The sequence below is a fragment of the Aedes aegypti genome, chromosome 2 (assembly GCF_002204515.2).
Source record: "Aedes aegypti strain LVP_AGWG chromosome 2, AaegL5.0 Primary Assembly, whole genome shotgun sequence".
NCBI classification, from domain to species: Eukaryota; Metazoa; Arthropoda; class Insecta; order Diptera; family Culicidae; genus Aedes; species Aedes aegypti.
In genome coordinates, this window is record NC_035108.1 from 96,205,946 (window position 1) to 96,232,829 (window position 26,884).

General features: G+C 40.1%; 1 protein-coding gene and 1 long non-coding RNA gene across 4 annotated transcripts in view; one reads left to right on the forward strand and one right to left on the reverse strand.

Annotated features, from left to right (window-relative positions):
• Positions 1–8,584: 8,584 nt before the first annotated feature.
• On the reverse strand, positions 8,585–9,451 carry LOC110675797. The gene is made up of 2 exons (XR_002499806.1): positions 9,085–9,451; positions 8,585–9,022 (listed from the first exon to the last, which is right to left on the reverse strand). It is a non-coding gene; the product is annotated as an uncharacterized LOC110675797 (long non-coding RNA).
• Positions 9,452–11,109: 1,658 nt separating this feature from the next.
• LOC5574912 (aspartate--tRNA ligase, cytoplasmic) overlaps positions 11,110–26,884 on the forward strand; it is a 34,118-nt gene continuing 18,343 nt past the window's right edge. For 2 of the 3 annotated variants that reach the window (XM_021841602.1, XM_021841601.1), the window contains exon 1: positions 11,110–11,325. The gene's annotated coding sequence lies outside the window, so the exon portion shown is untranslated. Of the gene's footprint in view, positions 11,326–21,851; positions 21,997–26,884 lie in introns of those variants that run through there. The other variant, XM_021841603.1, reaches the window with a different exon arrangement.

Below are 26,884 nucleotides of genomic sequence, written 5' to 3' on the forward strand. Positions count from 1 at the left end.
GCAAGCGCAAGCATAAAAAATAAACTCAATGTGTTAGAAATTTCAAACTAATTCGAATCAGAAGAAGCTCAAGTGAAATATAAATTTCATTAAAAAATATATCGGAAATTTGTTCAAAATTGGGTACATTCAACTCTTCCTGACTCGATTTTGAACCGACTATCGTGTATGGGAGCTATCGAGATGAAGTACACATATTTTCAAATTTTAGAGCTTTTTTTTAATTTATTTTTACAAAATACATTCGATACAATTTTGAAGTTCAATAAGGCCGGAACAAATTTGAAATTTTACTTTTGTCTCCCCCCCCTTCAAAATTTTCAAAAAGTCAGAAGGGGCAAATAAATAAAATGTCCTATTTTCAGTGTAGATTTTCATTATTCTTCGTGATTTTTTTAGCTAGCTTTGTAATTCGTCTTTACTGTATTATATGAGATAACAGGGGTTATTCGATTACAAGTCCTCAATCTATTTTTTTTCACTGTAACTGTGTGGCCTATGACTTACATGAATTCTTCTTCTTCTTGGCATTACGTCCCCACTGGGACAGAACCTGCTTTACAGCTTAGTGTCCTTATGAACACTTTCACAGTTATTAACTGAGAGTTTTCTTTGCCAAAGTTGCCATTTTTGCATTCGTATAACATGTGGCAGGTACGATGACACTCAATGCCCAGGGAAGTCAAGGAAATTTCCATTACGAAAAAACCCTAGACCGACCGAGAATGTTACATTAGGAATGTTCAAAATTTAAAAAAGTTTAAAAATTAAATCTCCCATATCTTTCTTACAATCCTTATCATATCAATAGAGTTCGGTGAAATTTTCAGCTTTCTAGGTGGTGATTTGAAGGTGGCCCAATGTTGGTTTATATGGAAATAACTATGGAAAAATGTTGAAAAATGTTCCAAGCACGTTAGTACTGGAATGTAAGTACAAATTTATCATCCCATAGTAAAAACTCATTATTCAAATCATAATAAAGAAGTTTGCTGAAGAGATTCAATCCGACCGATAGGAGAAAAGATATTCATGAGTTTGTTAGCTATTATTTAGCTTCACAGCCCTGCAAACATCTACAAAAATCCCAAAGATAATTTGCTCAAAACGGATTTGTTTCTTCAGCAACTTTCTTCATTAAGACTTGAAGAATAAGTTTTCCCTATGTGATGATATGTTTGTTCTTACAGTACTAACGTAATTGAAACATTTTTCAGAATTTCTGCATATTAATTTTCATATAAACCTACATCGTCTTTGAGCCTTTAAATCACCACCTAAAAAGCTGAAAATTTCACAGAACACTATTTTTATGGTGAAGATTATAAGAGAGATATGAGAGGTTGGATTATCGAACTTTTTTAAAATTTGAATCGCCCTAATGTTACATACATGTTGGACCGAATTGATACAATCTAAATATGATTTCAAGTTGCATATAAGTGCAACATTTTCGCAGCCTTCTTGAAATTTTTAATAGCTACAGTACAATTTGAAAGCCGTTTTATGAAAAATTTTATGCGATCGATGTTACGAACAATAAAAAATGTCGTGTTTATTATTCAAACATTTTGATTAGACGGACATATGTGGCAAACCATGGTTTTTCACCATATGAGAATAAAAAATGATAAATTTCTCTGAATTTACATTTTATTATTTTTTGTCCCCCCCCTCGAAACATTTTGATGGAAGGTGACAAAAGAAGATTTTAACATTTGTTCCGGCCTAATATAATTTTCCACACATTGAAACTTTGCTATGAAATATCGGGTTGAAAAGGTGAACTGTATGGGAAACTGAAACAGACAACAAGCAGACTCGAAGTCTCGGAAATTCAATTTTGAGAAGTACCTACTTATATTTATGGATTAATGTACACTATATTGAAGGGACTGCGCTTTCCTACAAGCTTGTGAACAAAAACACAGTAAATCGGATAAGGGATAGTTGACTGTATTATTCTTATATAGTATACTATACTCGTAAACGTTTTTTTATAGCGTATTGCCAAACTATTTTGGATAAAGCTTGGCTGTGGTATTGATGGGGATGCTTTTCAAGTAGCTGATTTATTGATTCCTTTAGTTTTTGGTAATCTACCTCATTTCTTAGATTTTTGCGAAGCTATTTTCTTGACCGCAACAGAAACAAAGGCACTATTAATCAATATTACAACTTCTGTGATTTTCGATCGAGTCGGGAAGATTTTCACGGGGTGAAGCTCTTAGAATAGACTGAGTACACGTTGAAAATCAAGAGGTCCGTATTGAACCATATCAAAAGGTCCAGATTGGACCAACACACATTTTGAGATTTTCAAACTCGTTGAGCACAAACGGTGCATAGACATATCAAAACCATATGGTCAGATGAAAGCTTAGGCTAGGGTGATTCGATTATAAAATAACACAGAGAGATTGGAGAATTATTGTCGCTTATAGAAGCTTGGAAATAACGCCAACCGACATTACACATGAGCACTTCAAAACAATAAACTAATATAAAAAGCAAACGTGACAACTGAAAGGCGTCAAATTTATTGTGTTAGATCTAAGCCAAACGGTGAGCAGGAAAACTGTACCCACGGTCTTTACAGTAGCGCCAGTATTGAGAAATGCTTGATGGTCCGATTTAGAACAGGGTCCGAATTGGACCAGGTTCCCCTTATCATTATTTTTTTAAATTAGGCCGGAACAAATGTTAAAATCTTCTTTTGTCACCTTCCATCAAAATGTTTCGAGGGGGGGGACAAAAAATAATAAAATGTAAATTCAGAGAAATTTATCATTTTTTATTCTCATATGGTGAAAAACCATGGTTTGCCACATATGTCCGTCTAATCAAAATGTTTGAATAATAAACACGACATTTTTTATTGTTCGTAACATCGATCGCATAAAATTTTTCATAAAACGGCTTTCAAATTGTACTGTAGCTATTAAAAATTTCAAGAAGGCTGCGAAAATGTTGCACTTATATGCAACTTGAAATCATATTTAGATTGTATCAATTCGGTCCAACATGTATGTAACATTAGGGCGATTCAAATTTTAAAAAAGTTCGATAATCCAACCTCTCATATCTCTCTTATAATCTTCACCATAAAAATAGTGTTCTGTGAAATTTTCAGCTTTTTAGGTGGTGATTTAAAGGCTCAAAGACGATGTAGGTTTATATGAAAATTAATATGCAGAAATTCTGAAAAATGTTTCAATTACGTTAGTACTGTAAGAACAAACATATCATCACATAGGGAAAACTTATTCTTCAAGTCTTAATGAAGAAAGTTGCTGAAGAAACAAATCCGTTTTGAGCAAATTATCTTTGGGATTTTTGTAGATGTTTGCAGGGCTGTGAAGCTAAATAATAGCTAACAAACTCATGAATATCTTTTCTCCTATCGGTCGGATTGAATCTCTTCAGCAAACTTCTTTATTATGATTTGAATAATGAGTTTTTACTATGGGATGATAAATTTGTACTTACATTCCAGTACTAACGTGCTTGGAACATTTTTCAACATTTTTCCATAGTTATTTCCATATAAACCAACATTGGGCCACCTTCAAATCACCACCTAGAAAGCTGAAAATTTCACCGAACTCTATTGATATGATAAGGATTGTAAGAAAGATATGGGAGATTTAATTTTTAAACTTTTTTAAATTTTGAACATTCCTAATGTAACATTCTCGGTCGGTCTAGGGTTTTTTCGTAATGGAAATTTCCTTGACTTCCCTGGGCATTGAGTGTCATCGTACCTGCCACATGTTATACGAATGCAAAAATGGCAACTTTGGCAAAGAAAACTCTCAGTTAATAACTGTGAAAGTGTTCATAAGGACACTAAGCTGTAAAGCAGGTTCTGTCCCAGTGGGGACGTAATGCCAAGAAGAAGAAGAATTCATGTAAGTCATAGGCCACACAGTTACAGTGAAAAAAATAGATTGAGGACTTGTAATCGAATAACCCCTGTTATCTCATATAATACAGTAAAGACGAATTACAAAGCTAGCTAAAAAAATCACGAAGAATAATGAAAATCTACACTGAAAATAGGACATTTTATTTATTTGCCCCTTCTGACTTTTTGAAAATTTTGAAGGGGGGGGAGACAAAAGTAAAATTTCAAATTTGTTCCGGCCTTATGTTTGAAGTTAATGCGGTGCTTAAGTTTCCGGATTTCAAATCATAACGGTACGCCACCCGGATACCGTTATGATTCGAAATCCGGACATTTAAGCACCGCATTAACTTCAAACATACACACTTAGAAAATATCACCGACTCCGGTAATTTTTTTACCGAAATAAAAACCGCTGAGCGCTCAAAGTTAAGAACTACCGAACAGTCTGTAATTCGAATCGCCACGCAGCTGTAAAAAAATTACAAAACGTTCGTGAATCATTACCGAGCGAAATGTGAAAAAAATTACCGAACACATTGTTCGTAACAGCAGGCTGTCAGAATATAATAGGGTGATTAAAAAAGGTTATACTATTGAATAGAAAATAAATCAATTTATTTTGTTTTTTTATTTTTGGAATCGTTTGGACATGTTTGAATAATTCATGAATGTCAATAAAATATGTCAATGTTTCCGTTTGGCATATTGCCCCGTTGAAAAACATATAGAATTACTTGTCCTTCGGTGAAGGCGGAACATTGAATACCGTCAACGATAGCACCAGCAACTCGAACGCGCGCTTCACATCTAGCGCTACATGAATAATCCAGTCATGCTACTTGAGGAAACAATCCTGGCTCATTTGCAGCTGTTCCCCTCTTACGAAACCGGTGCCACCGATTATGTCGTGGGTTGGTCATCTTCCATCTAAAATATAAACAATTTTTCACATTTTGATTAGATACACGCCATAAAGAAAACATTTTATCCCATCCTAAAAATAAGCTGTTTAATAGAAATCCTCAGGTCATACTTACGGAAAAGAAGTACCAGACGCTCTTTCTACTGCTGCAGTTTCTGAAAAACAGTATCTATGGCCACAATCACAAAATGTTGTATCGGATGCAATACGGTCGTGTCGACAAGCACTTCAAAACAACTATGGCGGCCTCAGTACCGTTTGTTCGGCAAAGCGTCGTAGCCCTATGAACTGATGTACGGTAAAAAAAATTACAGTCTACTGTGAATCTAAACGATTACAGTTGTTTTCGGTAAATAAAATGACGATTTCGGTAAAATTGGACAATATGTTTTAGATTTTTTTTATTTATTTATGGTTTTTCGGTAAATCTCGTTTTTAATACCGAAACTTCGGTTAAATATGTTTTTACAGTATGTTTTCGGTAATAAAATTTACCGAACAACGAGATAAAATCTGAGTGTGTAATTTAAAAAATTAATGATAATTATGTCCATAATGTATTGTGTATTTTTACGTTGTTATATGTTTATTATTTGACAAAGTACAATAAAAATAGCGATTATTTATTCTAAAAACGTTTAAATATGCAAAAACAAGAAATGTGTCTTGCTTCGAAATCCGGACACTCATATAAGATTGTTGCTGAAAATTGTTGCTATTATGTAAAAAAATCAACTCACCAACTATATATTTCAGAATTTTGAACTGTTCACTACACGTCTAGAGGAATTCGCGATTAGGGCCTATCTGACAAATCAATAACAATGAGAAAATAATCAATGAAATTTTCATGTGCAATTTTAAATTCCAATTGGAGAAAATATACTCAAACTTTAACTTTTTCACATTAAAACATATTTCATAAACCTAGTTTTAAAATCCTCATCAATACCACACACATCTCCTACAATTCCCCTAGCTATTTCGTACTCAAAAAATCTTTAAAGGTTTCGCCTAAAACGTACTCGAGAATGCCAGTATCGCCCAATGTTATGAGCCTATAATCGATATTATTTTCAGTGTCGCCTGTCACTTTGCGCCGTGTTTACATTCTGGTTTCAATTAAGCCCGCCATGTACGCCTTGTTTATTTTTTGTTTGCAGTGTCGCCGTTTACTCTCGCCGTGTTTTGATTTCGATTTCAGATGCGCCCATCACTTTGATAAACAAAAACACAGGCGTAATCAATAAAGTGTGTGGTTTTGCATGACGTGAAGTTTCGCCTTCTACAAACTTGCGTTTTTTGAATAGTTAAATTATCGATAGGGGAAAAGTTCAAGTGCAGTGAATAGACAATCGAGCTACAATTTCAACGCTTTATTTTCTTAAATTGTGTACATTTTGTCAGTTTCGCCTGATTCGCGAATCTTTCTAGACGTAATCCCAAAAGATTCAAGTCGTAAATAATTCTGAAGCTACTGGAAAGGTAAAAACAGTTATGGCAAAATTGCTACTCTCCACTTCATGGCAACTAGGTATAAGATGCAGTCCAACACACGCTGATACGCATTTCGTTCTTTTATTTTTGTTATTAATATCTTGATGCCTACAACAAAACATCAACATCTATAACATTCAATTGAAATTAAAGAATAGTTTAGTGTATAAGTATACTGCTTCGCGACTTAAAATGGATGAACCAACGTGCGAAGTTCAATTTTTGACCAACTTCGCCGCGTCGCGAGTCACTTCGCTATAGTGCGCATCTATGCCCTCCGCCGTGTGCATCATGCGCACTATTGAGAATCGAGTTGCGACGCGACAAAGTTGGTCAAAAATCAAACTTCGCACCTTGGTTAACCCATTTTCTAACGCGAAGCAGTATATTACAAGAAAATTTAATTTTATGTTTTGAAAAAATGTAAGAATTATCACAGTGTCCGGGTTTCGAAGCGTCCGGCAATTTGAAGCAAAACGGTAGCAATCTGAAGTAATTCCTGAAGGTATCCTTAGATAACTTTCCAGATAAAATCGTAAAAAAATCTGAAGTACAATAGACCATTTCCGTCAAAAAATTTTATTGGCTCATAAGCTTCCTTATAATTTACTGAACAAACTTTATTAATATGCTTATAAGTTTTGAAGCCTCTAACTATTGAAAAATAACGAAAAACTGGCGGCACAACGTTTTACCCCACAGTGTCCTATGAATTATTTCACTCCGATTTTTCCCATACCCCTATTTCCCCTACAATTTATCACCACCGCGGTGATGATGAATTTCTGCAGATCATGATCAGCTGACTGCCAAACATGACAGTTGTATTTTGTTTATGTTATTATTTATCATTATTCATAAATGGATGCAGCTGCGCTCTTTCATTCTGCGATAGCTTCTACTTCTGGATCCACAGGCCACATCCTCGTATTCTGCTAAGGTCACCGAAACGTCCGCGGCTATCATGGAAATAACCTCCACTTCGACGGATTACAGCATCTACCAGTTCCACAATCAGAACCGTAGTTGATTGATGATATTGTTTGGAGGGTCGAACGATTGCCATCGTCATAGTGCGATCTGTTTTTTTTTTTCTTGCAGCATATCACTTCCCATATTTTTACCACCCAGCATTGGGTACTTGTTCCAGCCGCATTCAAATTAATAGTCATTCCTTTCAAACTAGGTACTGTGGGGTTGAGATAGTCGTAGATCAAGTGCTTCTTCCTCTTCCGATCTCAAGGCCGTTGGAAAGCTGTCGAAGATTTTTCTAGTTAAAGCTCAAAATATAATTCTAATAAATTTAAAAGTGCTGAAAATATCAAAATCGAGAGATTTGGTTATCCAGAATCTCAAAGATTTGCTGCCCTTAAATCTATAATGTTCCGGATTTCCAGTCCAGGCATTTGTACGCCTGTCTTCAGAAGGAAAGTATAGCCGTTGATCCCCGGACCATAAAGGCCTAAACGCAATGCTATAGCGGAACGACAATGGAGGCGAAACCAGTTTGGCCAGAATGGATCACACCATCTCGACTGAGCTGTCAACGAATGGAAGTGAACCAACACCAAGTCGACGACCACGTTATAGCTCATGCTAACGAACCAGTAACCGTTGCCGTTCCGCTGTCATTAGTTTGGACCTTTATGTTTGATGGGATCGAAATATATTGTCTCAAATGTATGGAATTCTGTCTAGGCTTCCGTGTTTAGGCATCAGAAGTAAACGGCCGAATGCCGAATGATGTCAGGCCAGAAAAAAGAAAATTGTTCAATTGGAGGTACAATAGAGATAGAAAACTATAGAGGAAGAATGTCGCTGCTGTTCCCTTTGTTCTCGCTTAGAAACATGTCGGGTATATAAGTGTCAAACTGCATACTTTTTCGCGTTGACATTTATAGCCCCGCCTATCTCCGCCAGCAAAAGATGTTCCTGCAGCGACGCCAGCGACATTCTTCCTCTATAGTTTATTACCTCTATTGGAGGTACACTAGGCGAACCGAACTAGGCTTTCTGCACTTATGGGACATGGAGTGGTGTATATTTTGGGGTCTCTGTTGTGCCGTAACTACCCCAAACCTTAAAAGTCAACAGCATGGAAGTATAATGAGTGGTTAGGCATTTATGGGAAGTCCAGATACTCTCCAGATACCAGATCCAGATCTAGGTACGGCTCCAGATACCACAAAGAATTGGAAAAGGCCCCTAGTCCTATTAATTCAGCATAAATTGCTTCCAAAGGCTTTACTTTAAAATTGAATAATCAACATTATTTATTATTTAATGAATATGTACATGTACTTCTTCCAAGAATCTATTAGAAATACCAACTTGAATGAAGGTGTTCGATTATTATTCAATTTAGAGGATTGGGATTTGTTACTCGAGTTGTTCATCCTTCTTGCGTCCACTGAAAACACCCAGATGATAGTCATCCATACCGTTGATGAAGTTTTCCCGAAGCATACTGATCCCGCCGTTCGTCAGGATATTCTTCATACCGTTCAGATTGTTAACTGCTGAGCCACCCGTCAGGAGCGAACGGAGAATGCGAGCATGCATGCACTTCTTTTCGCCGCCGGAGTTGATAAATTCTTGAACTGATCATATGATAACTCCAAGATTGCGTGGTGTAGTAGTATATTAATCATAGAGTACATTATTGTTTAACTGTTTCCGGAGTGCATCTAAATCTGAAAATAATAGCGATAGATTTCATAGTCACAAACCAAACCAGTAATTTCATCAAACTTACCTCATCTGGAAGACAGCAGGTGGGGTGATTAGGTTACAAAACAAAGGCCTCAGCTCGTAATGAATACGCATCGTAATAGTTTATTACAGAATATTTCCTCAGAACATGTCGAATAAGTTATTAATTAAAAAAAAATGCAAATACTCACACGATGTGATTTCTACCGCGATTGAAAACACGATGAAACGATTGACATTTCAAAAAGTAAACAACAGCTGATGATAGGGTTATCAGTTAACCGGTTTTACATCCTCACTTCTAGGGTTACTATTTTCGTTCCGCATGTCTCAAAATATTGAAAGATTTCAAATTTTTGAAATTTTGTCAAAAATTCAAGAATGGTATAAAAAGAAAAATTCCAACGGGAGTGTTAGTGAAAAATAATTATCTTTCGAAGAAAAATATAAAAAACGGATGTTAGATCTGACGGAAATGGTCTATTTTGTAGAAAATTCTGAAAAATCCTTGGAGAGATGTGGAGTAGTTTCTGGTTGAATATTCCAATATGTTTTGAACGAGAGTCTTGGAGGATGTTCTAGAAAAACTGATGGAAGAATCATCGGATAAAATTCTGGAGGACTAAGGGTTTTCTTGAAAAAAAAATATCAGAAATAATATGTGAAGAATTCCTGTTGGAATCCCTGCGATGGTTTTTTTTCTTAGTTTTCCAAAACAAGTTTAGGAAATATTCTCTGATAAATGTCTGGTCGTATCAAACTTTTTTCTCCTGGTGACTGTTAGGTTTCGTTTTGTTTTTTAATTACCGTTTGGTCTCTTTTTGGTTCCTGTTTTCAGGAAAGAGTTTTTTAAATTTCTTATTTTTAAGACATCGCTACCAGAACTATTCTTCAAGGTCAAGCCAGGGGGAGGGAACTTGGCTCATTAGACCATTTCCGCCAGACCTTACCCCCTATTTCTATATTTTTCTTCGAAAGGCGAATATTTTTAATGATTATTGGCGCTTTCAGATCTAATTTCTCGTGACTCCTGATTTTATTATAAATTTTTGAAAACTTGAAAATTCACCACATTTTGAGTAGTGCGGCACAGTTGTTTCAACTCTGTGGGTATACAAAGTGGAGATTTTTCCACAACTTTCAATCTTACCCCTGCGTTAAGTGTTTGTAGAGATAACGAAATGTCAATGTCAAATCTAGCACACGTGACACGACGACACGACAACATGAAGAAATCTGAGACTCAAAGGATAACAATAGGGTCCTAAAGCCCTGTCCCAGTTTTAGTGCCAAACGCTTTAGTTTAGGCCAAAAACACATGTTTACTCAATTTTGTAATGTTTCTCGTTTGTTTAAGTCCAAAAAACATTTTTTTATGTTTCTTTAGATTTTGTCACATCCCTTGCTTTAAACTCAAATTTTGGGTGTATTTTGTTTTCCGTGTCCCTTCCGAAATGTCAGATAGGAACAACCCCAGTGTTAAAACTAAAAGCCCTGTGGTGTTTTTGTCGACTAAGCGAACGTCAAACATGATCAAAAGTGTCAAGGTTCATTTATGGACCAAATTTTCAAATTGAGGTTTTAATATGATATAGCCGATATTTGAGCGGGAAAATTGCTAAAGTAGTTGCAGTTACATGCTCTTTCGTGTTATTGAATAAAAACAAGATTTCATTAAACATTTTAGGACCCTATTACCGTTTGAACCAGGCAAAAATGTCACATATGCCCTTTTCAAATCGAGCTCCAGAACTGTTTTGATAATGGTAAATTTCTATGCGGGTTGTTAGATAGATCGGGCCCGGGACATCCTGTTTACTGCTAATCACTGCAGTTGATGCAGGGCATGTCCATAGTCTGGCAAATAATGAAAAGGAAACAGGAAAGTTTGATCGAGTGTTTCAATATTTCCCCCTTCATTTTGATTTTTATGCAGAACTACCATGGATCCACCCTAATGTTGCATGCTGGCAGTTAACAGCATTGGGCGATGCCCAGGTGATCCCACCCCTGCTGAATAATAACAATTCGCACTCTTCTGCGTGACAGCTCTGTCATCGTTGCGCGAACGCACGCAAGTCGCCGACGATGCAATCTTTTTCAATCCAAATCTGAAATCCGCGACGTGTAGATGTGATAAAGTACGACGGTCACAGTGCGATCCGAATTACAGGAAGTGAAAAGTGATTATTATGCGATAGAACACGGTGTAGAAGTGACACGTTTCAGTAGGTAATTTTGTGAGGAAGAACTTTTCGGCAGATTCCGTTCCGGCTTCATTCAGGTGAGTGCGATTTTCCGCTTCGGACTTGGGGACCATGAGTCACAAACTTTAGTAGGTTAAGTGTAGGTAGATTTTCTTGTCTGTGATTGCGGGATCGAACGAGAGGTCCCGGTTTCCATTCCGGCAAAATTCAGTGCTTAGCACTCACGAAAAGTTGATGATAAGCTCTTATTTTGAATGGTCTTTCTTGATAAGGATGTAGCCAATGTTACCCGAAAATGATGCAATATTCAGTGTTTTGATTGAAACGAATCTCCTTTGGAGAAGCTCAGCTGAGCTAGAAAGCTAGCGATACAGGTATGATATCGGGTCTTCCTGCTTGTAGGGCAGTGGTTCCCAACAACCTTTTTGAAGCTGCGAAACCATTTGGCTTGTTCAACCCGTGAATTCCTAAGAATAATTGTGCTTGAAATCAATTTATGAAAATATTTTATAATAAACTATTAGAATTTAATAAATCTGAGATGAGCCAATCTAGGGCTCTTAAATCTCTCAAATAAAGAATAATTATAAATTTCATAAAGCACAAATTCATTAAATTGACATTAATGATTAATCCTTAAGTATTCATAATAAAACCTTAAGTCCACTAATAATCTGGCCAGGAGTCTACCAAACAACTTTCCAAAAATCCAATAAGATTTTTTTAATCTACATCCTATAAGTAATCATGAATGTCAGGTAGTTTGAAAAATTCCAACTTCGGTCAGCAATTTATCAAAAACATTCAGCACTTTAATTAGAATTTACTAAAATATTACAAATGGTTTTAACACGACGGGCTAGTAGCTGGTCTCTTTTTAGATACTTTATTTTAATGCAAGATTCTGAAACGTCTAGCTACATAGATCGTTATCATATACGACGTAGGGAATACTTAGGAACTCTTAGGAAAATGACTAGTAGATTCACTGAGTAGAAATAAGTGGCGACAATCTTATTTTAATATGGTTTTTACATTGCCATAATAAGAAATACCTCTTTTGTAACAGCGGTATAATAATCTAATTCCAGTTTCATTTTCGCAAAATTTACAAGTAGAAAGTATGCGTTGTGAAGCATTGCATTTGCCACCGAAAAGTAAATCTTGTAGGAGACTGTAATAGAAGCCTAAGGTAACTTTACTCTTCAATATTCACTATAAAAATGACTATGGAAAGTAAGACGCTGAGATCGATCATTATGGTACACTTGCTAGTTTCGAGAAATTGTTGAACAGACACGGAAAGCGACTTTTTTTGGTGATATATGAACGTAATTATTGGAGGTGCACTGTTGCACTGCTACACATCAGCACGCCCCTCGGTGTGCACAACTGGAGAATGCAACTCCATGCGACTGCAGAATCCATCTCTGCTAAACCGGCAACAGCAGCAAATGTTGGCGGTTATTTTTCACTACTGTTTTTCGATTCAACGCGTCCAAACGTGTTTTCTATTCGCTAGTAAATAAAAGTTGTTCGAAAGTATTTCTCGCGAGTTTATCATTTCGTGCTTCCTATCCCGATTCCCATACGCTGTTCTCTGCTGCCGTTTGTCCACCTGCGCCATCAGGTTATGGTCCCGGCTGTGGAACGGAATAGAATGTGCGAAAAGTGTTTCCGGCCAAGAGAGCCAAGAGTTGCGTAAGCCAGTGATTTCCGCTCCATGTGAACATTTTGCTGTTGGAGCGAAGACAAGTGAACCGCGAAAGAGCGAAGAAATTTTGTGTGAAAAGTGGACGCTAAAATAATAAACAATGAGTGATGCCAAGTTCCAGATCCCAAAATTGAATGGGACGAACTGGCAAACGTGGTGTGTGCGGGTGGAAATGCTGCTTTGCCGTGAGGACCTGTGGCGAGTCATCGAGGAAAACCCTCCGATTGAAGAAGAAGTGGGTGCCGATAAATTCGCCGAGTGGAAAGTTGCCGATCGGAAAGCGCGAGCTACGCTGGTGCTGTTGTTGGAGGATAACCAGCTGCCGCTGGTGAAAGGTAAAACAAACGCCAAGGAAGTTTTCACCGCGCTTCGAAACTACCACCAGAAAACATCCCGCTCGGTCCGTGTGAGTTTGCTGAAGAAGCTTTGTTCGACCAATCTCCCGGAGAATGGTGACCTTGAGCAGCATTTGATGACGATTGACGAAACTCTCGATCGTCTCACCGCTGCTGGAACGGACCTGGACAAGGACACGCAAATATGTATGCTGCTCCGCAGCCTGCCTCCCTCGTACGACAGTATCGTTACGGCGCTCGATTCACGAGCGGATGACGATATTTCCCTGGACGTGGTTAAGGCGAAGCTGATGGACGAATACCATCGTCGCCTTGAGCGTGGGGATGTGAAGGTGAAAGCTGAGAAGGCAATGCGATCGACGGAAAATAAATGGAACAGCGGTAAGGAGTCTCGAGTGTGCCACCACTGCAAGAAGCCCGGCCATCTCCGCCGGAACTGTAGGAAGCTGCTTGCCTCCAAGTCGGGAGGCGAAAATAGTTCTAAAAGTGAACCGAAGAACGAAGGGGCCAAAGCCGCCCACAGTGACAGCCGCAGTGTGGCATTCACTGCCGGTGAAAAGTGTTCGTCGTGGGTGATCGACAGTGGGGCAAGTGCCCACATGACCAGCGACAAGTCGTTTTTCGAGGAGCTGCGGGAATTTCCTGGCGGCTGGATTACAGTGGCCGATGGCAAGAAGGTGCAAATCCAAGGAGAAGGAAGCGGATTGCTGATCGGCGTTGATGACAACAACAAAACGGTGCGTATTACCATGGCGAATGTCAAGTACGTGCCTGGGCTATCTACTAGCTTGATTTCCGTCGGCATGCTGGCGCAAAAGCAGCTGACGGTGTGTTTCGACGATACGAGTTGCCGAGTGGTCGATTCTGCTGGCTACGTTGTTGCTATGGGTGGTCGTTGTGGCAACCTGTACTACCTACGGTGCGGCGAATCTTCGTTGAAGGCCAGCGACGGTCATCAGCATCTGGTGAACTGCCAACACCAGTGGCATCGCCGGTTGGGCCACCGCGATTGGGCGGCCATCGAGCGAATCAACAAAGAGCAACTAGCGAGTGGCGTAAAGGTGAGTGATTGCAATCTAAAATTAGTATGTGAGTGCTGCTTGGAGGGCAAATCTGCCCGTAGTCCCTTTCCTCCGGTGACAGACCGGAAATCATCTGCCGTCTTGGATATCGTGCACACAGACTTGTGTGGCCCGATGAAGCACACGACGCCGAGCGGTAATCGGTACGTGATGCATATCGTGGACGACTACAGCAGATTTACCGTTACGTATCTGCTACGAAACAAGAGCGAAGCTGCACAGAACCTGAAGGATTATGTTCGCTGGACCGCGAACATTTTTGGCCGCAAACCGAAGGTGATCCGTTCGGATGGTGGTGGTGAATTCGACAACGGAGAGCTTCGTCGATTCTACAAAGAAGAAGGCATCAAACCGCAATTCACCACACCGTACACGCCGCAGCAGAATGGAGTGGCCGAACGAAAGAACCGTTCCATCACTGAAATGGCTACGTGTATGTTGCTGGACGCCGGACTCGACAAGCGTTATTGGGGCGAAGCGGTGTTGACAGCGACGTACCTGCAGAACCGTCTGCCCTCCCGATCTGTCCCTAAGACTCCGCACGAGCTTTGGTGGGGCCGCAAACCGGACTTGAGTCATCTGCGGGTCTTCGGTTCGCACGCCTACGTGCATGTTCCCGATGTCAAGCGTAGTAAGATGGACGGAAAAGCAACGAAGCTAGTTTTCGTCGGATATTCGCTCGAGCACAAAGGTTACCGTTTTCTCGATCCGGAAACGGAGTTAATCACGATAAGCAGGGACGCAAAGTTTTTGGAGCTCGGAAACGGCACGTCTTCCGTCGAGATTCCGATAGCTGCGTCAGATCCTGGTATGCAGCCGGCAGTGGACAGCGAGATAAAGCTGATACCCTTTAAGGAGGAGGATGAAGAGCTTCCGGCGAGTGAAACATCAGGTGTTAACGATTCATTCGAGTCTGCAAATCAAGAGGTCGAGCCTGCGGAGGACGTTCGACGATCCCATCGGGAAACGCGCGGTAAGGCTCCGCGACGTTTCGATGACTACGTACTGGACTACGACGTTGGAATAGCTGCTTGCGCCATGGAAGAGCCATCAACTTTCCAAGAAGCCGTCGAGAGCCCGCAATGGCGTCGGGCAATGAATGATGAAATAGAATCGCACAAGCAATGCGGTACCTGGGAACTCGTGCCGTTGCCGCCTGCACGAAAGCCAGTAGGTTCGAAGTGGGTTTTTCGTCTGAAGCGGAACGAGCACGGTGAAGTGGTGAAGCATAAGGCTCGAATAGTAGCACAGGGGTTCTCCCAACGCCCTGGCGTTGACTTCGAGCAAACGTTTGCACCGGTTACGTGTCATGCTACCCTGCGTACGTTTTTGACTGTAGCGGCCAAGAGAGGTTTGACCGTTCAGCATTTCGACGTTAAAACCGCTTACCTCTACGGATCGCTAGAAGAGGAGGTGTTCATGAAACAGCCTGTTGGATACGAAGCTAAGGGAAAGGAGGAGATGGTGTGTCGGCTTAAACGTAGTATATACGGCCTTCGCCAGTCGGCAAGGTGCTGGCACCGAAAATTGAACGAGATCCTGATGAAGTACGGATTCAAACCAGCTGATTCTGATCCGTGCCTCTACATCAAGCAAACAGCAACGACTATGGTTTACCTGTTGGTCTATGTTGATGACCTGCTCATCGGATCGTCGGAAGAGGCTGAGATTGCGAAGCTTTTCCAGAGTTTGCAGAAGGAGTTCCAGATGACAAGCTTGGGTGAAGTGCGCCATTTCCTTGGCCTGGAAGTGAGTCGTGACGGTGATCAATACAAGCTACGTTTGGGAACCTACATCGACAACCTGATCAAGAAGTTCGGCATGGTGGATGCGAAGCCAGCTAGATCCCCAATGGACGTTGGCTACCTGAAGGCCGAAGATACAAGCCAACCCATGGACGACGTGACGAAATACCGGAGCCTAGTAGGAGCGCTTCTCTACTTAGGCGTTGTGGCTAGACCGGATATCGTTGCAAGCACAGCGATTTTGGGGCGGAAATTCTGTTCGCCCACTGAGACTGACTGGAGTGCAGCAAAGCGGATACTGCGCTACCTGAAGGGTACCCGAGACTTCGTTGTACAACTAGGAGGAGATCAGCAGCAGGACTTGATCGGTTACTCCGACTCCGATTGGGCAGGAGATACCGGTACGAGAAGATCGACTTCGGGGTACGTATTCCTGTTCGCCGGCGGCGTCATTTCTTGGGCCAGCCGAAGACAATCCAGCGTTACACTTTCGACCATGGAGGCCGAATACGTGGCGCTCAGCGAGGCCTGTCAAGAAGCCATCTGGCTGAGGCAGCTGCTTCGAGAGTTCGGCGAAGGACAAGCGAAGCCTACAACGATAATGGAGGACAACCAGTCCTGTCTAACCTTCGTGAAGAGTGAGAGGCAGAGTCGTCGGTCCAAGCACATCGACACGAAGCAGCGGTTCGTTTACGAGCTGTGCGTCACGAAGGAGATAAATCTTGAATACTGCCCGACTGAAGAAATGCTAGCGGACGTCTTCACAAAGCCGTTGGGTCCGCTGAAACACAAGAAGTGTTGTGAGCTGCTGGGATTGGTAGGTAACCAGTGAAGCAGTTCCACATTGAGGAGGAGTATTGGAGGTGCACTGTTGCACTGCTACACATCAGCACGCCCCTCGGTGTGCACAACTGGAGAATGCAACTCCATGCGACTGCAGAATCCATCTCTGCTAAACCGGCAACAGCAGCAAATGTTGGCGGTTATTTTTCACTACTGTTTTTCGATTCAACGCGTCCAAACGTGTTTTCTATTCGCTAGTAAATAAAAGTTGTTCGAAAGTATTTCTCGCGAGTTTATCATTTCGTGCTTCCTATCCCGATTCCCATACGCTGTTCTCTGCTGCCGTTTGTCCACCTGCGCCATCAGTAATGACCAATAAATACCTTTAACAACAAAACATGAAATTAACTAGAACTACTACTAAACAGCCTAATTTTGATAAGACTTGACGACAATTGACATTTAAGACTCTAATCTTACGTAAAAGACAGGAGTAATCAGAATAGCACTTGAATGACAAATTATTCAAAACCGTTTTGACTAGACAGTATTTAGTAATGGCACTACTACACTACTATTTCAAACAAATTCTGATAGAGCTGCTGTTTTCACAATGCTTCCTTCCTTTCTTCTCAGAAGCAAGGGAATATGGGTATTTTTCAAAAACTATCACGTCACAATACTAATAAAAAAACAGTGTTCACGTGGACACCATAGCCTAGTCCGTCTGAGTATTGGTCCTGGTAGAGGGGAAACTTGGCAAAAACCAGACCGAGGGTCTTAACCTTAACAAGTTAAGCTGTCAGACAGCTCCAACTGAATACCATACAAAAAAAATTAAGGTGTTTTATTTCACCGAACTGTTCAGCTGTTGAGATTACGGTAAAATTCACGGATTCCGGTCAAATGTGCTTAGTGTGAAAAGTGACGACTATATTCATTCCCCTTGCAGTGTTTGTGTGTGAACACCTAACCAGGAAGTTCCACAAAGATTACTCGGGATTTTTTCAACATGCTATTCTAGGATGTCTTCCAGAGATGTTTCCATCGATTACAGCTTTCCACCAATATTTACAATAGTTACTCTAGCAGATCTTCCAAAGATTGCAACAGGAGTTCTTCCAAGAAAACCACCCAAAGTTTTTGAAGCAATTCGGTCATAGCGTTTCCAAGAACTTTCACAACCTCAAATAGTTCCTATTTCGATTTTTTTTTCAGTCATTTACATATGAATTCCTTCATGAAGTCATCTATGATTTGTATCAGAAATTGAACCAAAATTCTTTTAAGAACTTTTCTAGTAATTCCTCTATAAATTCGACCAGTGATTCATAATTAAGTTCCTATACAAACAAATTTAGAAATTTCTCCAACATTTCAACTACGAATCATTCCTGCAGTTCTTTCAAACTATTCTCTAGTAATTTTCTAAGTAAATTAATGGAGGCATCTCCGGAGAAATTATTAGTTGAGTTCTTGAAAATGTCCTGAACGGAAATCTTAAATGGAATTCCAGCGAAAGAATCACTAGATGAGCTCCAGGATTTCCTTTAGAAATTTATGAAAGAATCTTTGGTGGAATTCCTGGGGTCTTGAAACAATCTTGAAAAAATGCATACAGTAGTACGAGCAATAATACTTGTTTGTAGTTCCCAAATATTTAAAAATATTCATAGAGAAATATCTGGCCGGATTTTCTGTACTTCTGTTCTTCTGTACTATTTTATGAAAACTTTAACAGGGTTCTTATTTCATCAAAATCGAGTAAGGGAGGTATCAAGTTAAAGAAATCTAACTTTCACTATAGTTATCTTACTCAATATCGAGATACGAAATTTCGAATAAGGGAGAGTCAACTGTAATTTAGTAAATTTTCCCGCTTAAACAACGGATGTATCATATTCAACTTTAATATTTAAAATGGAATCAAATTTGAACCTTGAAACTTTTGATCGTGTTTGACGTTCATTCAGTCGACAAAACCACCACAGGAGTTTTGCTTTCGAACACTGGGGTGGTTCTATCTTAGATTTCGGAAGGGACACGAAAAAACAAAATACACGCAAAACTCAAAGAAAACAAGAAAACATTGTTTTTAGGACTTAAACCGACGAAAAACATTCAAAAAATAAGTAAAGATGTGTTTCTGGCCTAAACTTAAGGTGAAACATCTCGGAATCCCAAGATGGCCGACTTGTGCCCCTACTCACGTTTTCAAAGGCACAAAACTGGAGAATTTGTTGGCAAACTTTCTGATCTTCTTATTTTAAGCTTTCTGCTAGTGCACAAAGCCAAAATAAAAAGTACACTGTTTTTGGATGCTTTCTTCGCGAGATTTGTTGCTTTGAAGATTTAGTGCAAGCATAGAAGTTGATGCCAAACTGTTTCACCTTAAGGTGAAACATCTCGGAATCCAAAGATGTCCGGCACAATAGCCGACTTGCCCCCCTAGTCACGTTTTCAAAGGCACAAAACTGGAGAAATAGTTGGCAAACGTTTCTGAACTTCTTATTTTAAGCTTTCTGCTAGTGCACAAAGCCAAAATAAAAAGTACACTGTTGTGGGATGCTTTCTTCGCGAGATTTGTGCCTTTGAAGTTTTAGTGCAATCTTAGAAGTTGATACCAAACTGTTTCACCTTAAGCGTTTGGCTCTAAAATTGGGACAGGGCTTAAGGACACTACTGAGTCTTGGATAATTTTTGTTTTCTTTGTTCCTGTATGGTTTCTTTTGTGTTTCTGTTTGGTCTCTTTTTTGATTTTGTTTTTTTTTTTCAAGCATAAGGCACCCAAGTTAGGCGTCCACCAAGGAACGCCTCTGGAAGCTGCTTCGAGTATATTTTAAGAGATCTGCTTATTGATTTTACGGTCGTTGGAAGAATTTAATTAAAAAAACTTTTGGAAACCTTGTCAGATTTCAACCAGGAATCGTTGCAGATATTTTTCAAGAATCACTGCTAGTGCTACACGCATCCGACTAATAATTCACCCAGTTCACCAAGAATTTTTTTGAAGAAAACTTAGAACTAGAAGAAGAAATCTGTCGATTATGTCTGATATTCCCTATAGACACCTCTTAGAGACTAGAAACGATGGTAATTTCATTACCAAATTCTCGCTGGAAGAATATTCAAACATAGCCGGTGAGGTAAAACAAAGCTTCTAATTTATTATGGACAGTATGACTGTCCTAGTAGTTTATAAATATTTGAGTTTTATTCTGAAACGAATAGATAAAAATTTAAAACTTGCAACACTAGCAATGTTAGAGATTTTTCACTTTATTCGAAAAACGATACTTATTTACAAATCTCACTCAATGTATAATTTCTCCCTAAAAGCCATTGGTAATCAAGTGTTACACGTTATTTAATAATGCTACAATGGAGAGTAGATCCTCCTCTATAGAGCTTAGTGACATTTGAACACACGTAGACTAGCATACGCTCGTCATACACAGTTTGTTTTTGTTTTCCTCAAAGAAACTTACACTCGCTTTCCAGACTCATCAAAATGAGTATGGAAATATTACCCACTTTGAAAAATGTATACCCGGATTGTGGGTGTTTTTCGATACAGAGTGCATATTGTTTTCCTCTAAGGTTCACAACTACATCTACACTAGAGCACCCATACCATTGGGCGTGATAACCACTATATCCAAGTTAATACATTTACTAGAAAACAACGAGCTACAGAGTGCTTTGTGCAACGCTGAATAGCTGCAATATAATTTGCTGATTGTGCTGTAATCAAAGTGCTTTTTTTGAGCGAAGATTTTGAAGATGACTTGTGGCGTGCTAGATGTTGACATGATCCCATTGGTGCTACGCCACCCGGATAGTTTTTGTTTCGTTTGAGAAAAGTGTGATTCTGACAAATTAAGAAGAAAAATCATATAGTTCCATGCCGTTAAGTTTTATTCATATACGAAACCATTCAGAGGATGCCGATTCAAATTCCCTATAGAATCGTTGAAGTTTTTTTTTTTTTTTTTTTTTGAGGAAACGGTTTTCTACTCGGCGTTTAGACATATGAACGTATTTGGTGAGTCTGTTCCGATTAGACCACATATATTAATGCAATCTGGGCTTTTTCTGAATCATAGGGACAGACCAATTTATTATCTCGTTTCAGAGAGCGAGTAATGGCGCTCAAACCAAAGCTTTTTAGCTAGGGCACTAGGTGGAAATACCTGTGTTCCATCCCTGGAAGACGAACGCACATGGAGTGACACTAACTTTCTTAGCTGCGTCACTCCCAACGACGATGAAACCATTACCTTTTCACTTACACCCAATAACAAAATATATACTTATCTACACCTACACTAAATTTCAATCCGGTCGCATCACTCGCTTATAGTGAATCCTAGACCATCACCCTTCCCTTCATCCAACTCCTTGACATCTATGAGGGCGTCGGTGAGTCGCTGGCCTCTCTTCAAGTAGGTGTCATATCATCATTTTCCTTTCCTTTCCTCGTAACGGAGAAGATGGGCGTGGCCAGCAATGGACATTGTCATGTCTTTTCATTTCTGACTTCCGATTGGATAGCTATTCCATCCAAAATAGTTCTCCATGAGCAATTGGAATAAGAGTGGTAAAGTAACTAACATGACAGTTTTCAGTATGCAATCTACGAAATACTCCGTTACCACGCAACGCAACGCAACGCAACTAGAAAACAACGAGCTACACACTCGGTTACCAATGACGATCCTAAGTTATGCCAGAAATGTACCGCGGACTCCTGGGAAAGTCATCAAGGCCTCCTATAGTGGTCCCCGGACAACCGGTTGGGAAACCCTGAAAAATCTAACTGAGCGGTGCTGCGATAGAAACATTCATATCTACATCAGGCCCAAAACACCAACACAAGCGCTATATTATGTAAGCCGATCGGTCCGTATTTATAGCCGTAAATAGGTCTTGGGGAATCTTATCACGTCCCGTTCCCACGTCGTCTGTGATTCGAAGACCAAAAGAGAATTGTGTACCTAGACTTACACTGTGTATCATTTTGGGGCCGGTTGTTTTTGTTTTATCGCCCTGGGATAGCTTCTAGTCGGTAAGTCAAACTAACTTCTTATATTGCACTGTACGGATGCAAAGAAGACCGGGAAACTCTCAGAAGAGTCATGTGTCTGGTCGTGACGTATACATTCTTTCATTCACCGAGATTCGCAGTAACGTGCGTGGGAAGATTTTTACTCCTATTGCATGCATATGATCTCCCCCGGTAGTGTGTGACGTGAAAGCTGCCACCGCGCGTGTCTGATGTTGGTATGTTAGTATCTTATTTGTGTAGGTACTTACTTGTCCGTGCCAGACTAGCTGGTTGCAGTAAGTAATGCAACAATCATCGGTGAAATGACCGTGGCAGTGAACTTCTGTTTGTGTTGTGATAATTCTATGCTCTTCTTTCTTTCTGGCGTTACGTCCTTACTGGGACAGTTACTACTTTATAGCACAAGGGGTCATGAGCACATTTACACGATATTTGACAATTATTGTATATCGTGTATCCCAGCATAAAGATGCTTTGCTTTGGGAAGTCGAAAAAATGTCCCACTCGTTTTCGATTACCGGGCAACGTGCCTCTGCAGCCGGCCTTCTGACACCTGATTGAATAGCTGCGTTATCACATGTAATCATATATGCATGATACTCAAGAACATACGTTATATTAGCCTTATCGATTTTAACATTTGATTTACATACAGTGGACTCTCCACAACTCAATGTTCTATAACTCGATAGATTTTTAGGTCCTCTAAAATATCCTTTATAATATTCCTACATTATGTCAAGAGCCATTCAGTTGGCATGGTAACGCCATTCGCATTCATGGCTACGACCGCAAACTTAATTGTGTGGATCGTCGACTCAGGAGCAACGTCGCACATTTGCTGCAATCGATCGTTTTTCGACGAACTGAAGCCAATCTCGCGGATTTCCGTCACGCTGGCCGATGGAAACGAGACGTTTGTGAATGGTGTCGGTTCTTGGCGCCTGTTCTGCAAAGAAGAGCAAGGTAAGCAACCAGAAGTAATCCTGTCCGAAGTGTTCCAGATTTGTTATCGAAATTGATCACGGTAGGAATATTGGTAGCCAAGAGAGTCGCGGTGATTTTCTCAAATCGCCGTGGTTGCGTTATCCAACGTGACGGTGCTGTCGCAGCGGTTGCTAAGAAAGTTGGTGGGCTATACCAGAATAAGAATTGCATCCATCTTTGGCACCGCCAATTAGGCAACCGTGATCCTGATGCCATACAACGAACGGTGCGTTATGATTTGGCGATTAGCATGAGCATTCAAAAATGTGGCGCGTTCCAAACATACGTCGAAGGAAAAATTGCTCAGCTACAATTTCCAAGGAAGGACGATCGTCAATTTGCAAAGCGGGAGCGGTTAACACGGCCGTCCATTTGCAGAACATGTTACCATCGAGGTCCGTCGCGAAAACACCGTTCAAGTTGTGGTTCGGTAAAAACCCGGATTACGAACGATTGCACATTTTCGGGTGCATCCCGAAGAAGCAAGCGAAGCGATGCAAGCTGATACTGAAGGCGCAAAACTTTCGCTCATCGATTAAATGACGTTAAAATCGAAGCACGATAGGACGGCTGGCAGCTCGATTTCGAGAGACCATCGGCGTGGCGCAGTAACGTGCTGCAATGAATGATGAGATCAAGATCCAAGTAGGGGAAGTGGTGGTAAAATGAACACCTTGCCTTTTATCGAGAAAAAACAAATTACGATGAATTTTTATCAACCACGGACGTCTTATAGCATAAATCAGAGTTTTCAAGTTAATACGTGGGGCCCAGATAGCCGTAGCGGTAAACGCGCAGCTATTCAGCTAGACCAAGCTGAGGGTCGTGGGTTCGAATCCCACCGGTCGAGGATCTTTTCGGGTTGGAAATTTTCTCGACTTCCCAGGGCATAAAGTATCATCGTACCTGCCACACGATATACGCATGCAAAAATGGTCATTGGCATAGTGAGCTCTCAGTTAATAACTGTGGAAGTGCTCACAAGAACACTAAGCTGAGAAGCAGGCTCTGTCCCAGTGGGGACGTAACGCCAGAAAGAAGAAGAAGAAGAAGTTAATACGTAGGTCAATTGAAGTGAAAATATCAATGAAAACTAAGATTTTAGAAAACCACCTTTGGAAATTAGAACTGACGTAACTTTTAGCTCGGAAGGCGTGAGGTGAATATTGTTATGATATGAGGACAAATCTGATACCTTTTTGAATGGGTTACAATCATTAATGGATATATTTTCGGTAAGGCAATACAAATTTTCAGAAATATTTATTTTGCTCACGTTTTTTGCATGATGTTAATTTTATCACCAAAAGCTGTTCATTTTACCCACATAGTGCAGGTAAAATGAACATTTACATCGTTTTTTGATAGCGACAAAAATATGTAAAAATTCATCTATTTTTGTCTGAATTCGTGTTGCTGCTATAGATAACATTCCTGTTTTTGATGTTATGGGATAGAACTACACAAATTTCTCGTTTTTCTATCAGAAACAAGATGATTTCCTTGAGGTGTTCATTTTACCACCCCTTCCCCTACTTGGAACCTAATAAAATACAGTTGTGTTCAGAATAATAGTAGTGAAAGCTGATTTTCATACAAAATGCTCAACTTTGGCATGCTGTAACTTTGTTTCCATATGAGCAATCGGCATGAAATTTTGGCAGTGAACTACAAATATACTCAATTTCATTATCACAAGTTTTTAAAATTTTCACACTACCGGCTAAAAAGTTAAGCACCAGGTGAAATCGCTCAAAATAATAGTAGTTTTAATAATTTTAATATCTGCTGTATTTTGAGCTTTTGATATTTTCTTTATTCTTCGTTTCAACCATTTCCACCCAAGCTATAAATGTATAAACAAGCCAATTTTTTACAAAATTGTTGCTGAACAAAAATTTACAAAAGAAAAACTACTATTATTTTGAGCGATTTCACCTGGTGCTTAATTGTTTAGCCGGCAGTGTAAAAATTTTCAAATTTTGTCATAATGAAATTGAGTATATTTGTAGTTCACTGCCAAAATTTCATGCCGATTGCTCATATGGAAACAAAATAACAGCATGCCAAAGTTGAGCATTCTGTATGAAAATTGGCTTTCACTACTATTATTCTGAACACAACTGCAAGCCTGTGTGGTGATCGCAAGCCAGTCAGCAGCAAGTGGATTTTTAAGCGCAAGCTTGGTGTAAATGACGCTGGAGCAGCAAGGATTCACTGGTGGACGATATGGTCATCGCTTATCACGCTGAACTGATGACAGCTGGAAACAGTAGCTTTACGGTAACATCGTTGGGAGACATTTGGCATCCTAGTGCGAAGAAAGGGTGGAGGGCGACTGTCAAATGGGAGTAAAATTGAAAAGCCGCCAACCTAAGTTCAGAATCAGCCTTCAAGGCTTTTAACCCACCGTCGGTCGCCCTAGTGTACTGAGTACACGCACTTTGCGAAAACTCGAAAACCACGTTGAAAACCCCTTAAAATTGATCCGGGTGTTGGTCCTATTCCAAGATCTACTCTTCTTCTTGCTTGTAGGGAAGAAATTTTTCGAAAACATCAACGAAAAGTATCCGAAAACTTCGTGTTTCTAACCTAAGTTTTTATGCGTGTACTCCGTACACCAGTGCGACCGCTCGTGTAATTTTTTTTACCGGGCCCGTCACACGAGTGGTCGCATCGTGTACTGAGTACACGCGGAGCATTTTGATTATAAATCTAAAGCTAGGCAAAATAGAGAGTATTGATGTCTTCGGCAAATTTCTTCAGTTCAGTGGTACCAATCGGACAGTGGACAAATGAAACTTTGAAAACATCCTCGCCCTTCAGTGGCTATCGGAATGTGTCCCGGGGGAACCGATGAAGTGGACATTTCGCAAAGCAACGTCTCGAACACAAATATCTCAGGATCTAGATTTTTTAGCAAGATGGTGTCTTCGGCAAAGTTGTTCAGTAGATCAAGGACTAACATGTGATAGGCTGCTTGTTTCGGAATTCTGTCACCAGTTGGCGCTAGTAAGCATTTGATTTTTCAAACACCGATATCTCAGGATCCTGATTACCTAGAAAGATGCGGTCTTCGACAAAGTTGTTTAGTAGGCCAAGGACTATCATATTATAGGCCATCTAACTTGTAATTCTGCCATCAGATGGCGCTAGTAAGCATGCAATATTTCAATCACGAGTATCTCAGGATCCCGATTTTTTAGAAATATGGTGTTTTTGGCAAAGTTGTTCGATAGTTGAAGGACTAATATGTGATGATCTATTTAATTCGGAATTCTTTCACCAGATGACGCTAGTGAGTATGACATTTTTTGAAAACAGATATCTCAGGATCCCGATTACCTAGAAAGTTGACGTCTTCGGCAAAAGTATTGAGTACGTCAAGGTCTAGCATGTGATAGACCAGGGTGAAGAACTAGCCATATGTTAATGTGCTAAAATTCACCTTACTAAAGAAACAAAAAAAAATGTGATAGACCACCCAACTAGAAATGTTACCACCAGATGGCGCTAGTGAGCATGATATATTTTGATAGCGGCTGTCTCAGGATAGCAGTACCATACCGAAATACCGTAAGGTGGGTCCGGGGAGATAAGGGCCTGAGGCCAAGGGTAATGTCGATGCACTGTACACCACTTGAGCAAGTCAACAAGAATTGCTCAAGTACAGTGCATCGGCTGGTTTTAGTGGGTCGTCTTTGGTGCGGCATCCCCACACTGCCTGAAATACCTTCTCAGGCGTCTGTTTGCAGATTTTCCCCTTGTAAAAAAAAATCTCAGGATAGGGAGACGGGGTTGGTGGTCTAATGGCTACCGCTTCTGCTTCATAAGCAGAAGGTCATGGGTTCAATCCCAGGCCCCTCCATTTCCTCGTACTTCGAAGTTGTATCTTTCACTT